This window comes from Mastomys coucha, unplaced genomic scaffold (genome assembly GCF_008632895.1).
Source record: "Mastomys coucha isolate ucsf_1 unplaced genomic scaffold, UCSF_Mcou_1 pScaffold14, whole genome shotgun sequence".
NCBI classification, from domain to species: domain Eukaryota; kingdom Metazoa; phylum Chordata; class Mammalia; order Rodentia; family Muridae; genus Mastomys; species Mastomys coucha.
In genome coordinates, this window is record NW_022196896.1 from 23768095 (window position 1) to 23770845 (window position 2751).

A 2751-nucleotide genomic window follows, 5' to 3' on the forward strand; every position below is an offset into this window, starting at 1 on the left:
TGTAAATAAAGAAAATATCTAAAAAAAAAAAAAGAATTGGGGCTGGTAATGGGATAGGAGAGAAGATGTAGATATAGAAGTAAGATGTAAGTAAGGATAGAGGTAAGATATAGAATTAGGAATAAGTATGTAACTAATAAGATGTAACTAATAAGATGTAAGTAGTAATAAGTAAGATGTAAGAAGAAGATATAGAAGAATATAAAAGAAAGAAGCTAGCTAGAGAAGAAGTAAATATGAAGATTCCTGATTAAACTGCATGGAGAAGGGCTTGGTGTTTGCCTCCTTATTTCCACTGGATGGGTAAGGCGGCCGACACCCCTGCTCACTAACCCACCCACTCTTGCTTCCATGTCCTAGCATATCCTACACTGAGGATGAACACCCTAAGGCCCAAGGACCTCTCCTCCCACTAATGTCTAATAGGACATTCTATGATACATATGCAACTGGAGCCATGGGTCCCTCCATGTTTACTCTTTGGTTGGTGGTTTAGTCACTGGGAGCTCTGGGGGTACTAGTTAGTTCATATTGTTGTTCCACCTATGGGACTGTAAACCTCTTTAGCTCCTTGGGTCCTTTCTCTAGCTCCTCCATTGGGGACCCTGTGCTCACAGTCCAATGGATGGCTGTGAGTATCCACTTCTTTATTTGACAGGCACTTGCAGAGGCTCTCAGGACACACTTATATCAGGCTCCTGTCAGCACTCACTTGTTGGCATCCACAATAGTGTCTGGGTTTGGTAAATGTATATGGGATGGATCCCCAGGTGGGATAGTCACTGGATGTCCTTTCCTTCAGTTTCTGCTCCAATCTTTGTCTCTATTATCTCCTCCCATGGGTATTTTGATCCCAGTTCTAAGAAGGACCAAAATATGCACACTGTGGTTTTCCTTCTCCATGAGCTTCATGTGGTCTGTGAATTGTATCTTGGGTATTCTGAACTTCTGGGCTAATATCCACTTATCAGTGAGTGCATACCTTGAGTGTTCTTTTGTGATTGGGTTTCCTCGCTCAGGATTTTCTAGCTCCATCCATTTGCCTAAGAACTTCATGAATTCATCATTTTTTAATAGCTGAGTAGTACTCCATTGTGTAAATGTACCACATTTTCTGTATCCATTTCTCTGTTGAATGACATTTGGATTCTTTCTAGCTTCTGGCTATTATAAATAAATAAGGCTGCTATGAACATATTGGAGCATGTGTCATTACATGATGGAGCATCTTCTGGGTATATGCCTAGGAGTGGCATAGTGAGGTCTTCAGGTAATACTATGTCCAATTTTCTGAAGAACTGCCAAACTGATTTCCAGTGTGGTTGTACCAGCTTTTAATCCCACCTGCAATGGAGTAGTGTTTTCTCTTTCTCCACATCTTTGCCAGCATCTTCTATCACCTGAGTTTTTTTATATTAGCCATTCTAACTGGTGTGAGGTGGAATCTCAGGGTTGTTTTGATTTGCATTTCCCTGTTGACTAAGGATGTTGAACATTTCTTTAGGTGCTTCTCAGCCATTTGAGTTTCCTCAGTTGAGAGATTTCTGATTAGCTCTTTTCCCCATTTTTTAATAGGGCTATTTGGTTCTCTGGTGTCTCACTTCTCTTAAGTTCTTTATATATATTGGATATTAGCCCTCTATTGGATGTAAGATTGGTAAAGATCTTTTCTCAATCTGTTGGCTGCCATTTTGTCCTATTGACAGTGTCTTTTGCCTTACCAAAGCTTTGCAATTTTATGAGTTCCCATTTATAGATTCTTGATCTTGGAGCATAAGCCATGGCTGTTCTGTTCAGGAACTTTCCCCCTATGCCATGTATTCGAGACCTTTCCCCACATTCTCTTCTATTAGATTCATTGTATCTGGTTTTATGTGGAGCTCCTTGACCCACTTGGAAATGAGCTTTGTACAGGGAGATAAGAATGGATCAATTTGCATTCTTCTACTTGTTGACATCCAGTTGAATAAGCACCATTTGCTGTCATCTGGTTATATCTGGTGTTAGGTGGTCTTCCTGTCTCTGACTGTGACTTGTCCCTCCTGTGCTCACAGGTGTGAAAGTACTCCTGGGAGACCAGCTCTCTCCTGTCAGTATTTGTGTATGTAGTGCTGTAGCACAGGATCAGCTCTGAGGCAGAAGGAAACCAGAAAGCTCCTATCCCAGGCTGCTCCTCTGTTCCTGTGTCCTGAGGGTTCTGGGCTGGTCTCTCTGAGCAGCAGTGGTGGTCTTACCTGTGCTCCCAGGCTTGTCCACACTCCTGGGAGACTTGCTCTCTCCTGGATGTATTTGAGTATGGAGTGATATGGTACAGGATCAGCTCTGGGCACAGACAGAAACAGGAAGCTCCATTAAACTTTTACATGATGATGCAATAGAATGAGTCAGTACTGTTATAAAGATGACTACATCTTGAAACTGTCAGGATAGCTGATATCATTAATACAAATGACAGCTCATGATGGCAAGGATGGCAAGGGGAACACTTCTCCATTGCTGCTTGGAGTGTAAATTTGTACAACTACTATGGAAATCATTATGATGGCTTCTCAGAAAATTGGGGATCAATCTATGTCAAAATCTAGCTACACTGCTTCTGGATATATAAGCAAACGTCAGCTCATCTTACCACAAGAATACTTGCTCAACTATGTTCATACTGGCTCTATTCATAATAGTCTTAATAGCCATAATATATGAAAAACCTAGATGTTCCTCAATAGAAGAATAGATAAAGAAAATGTGGTACAT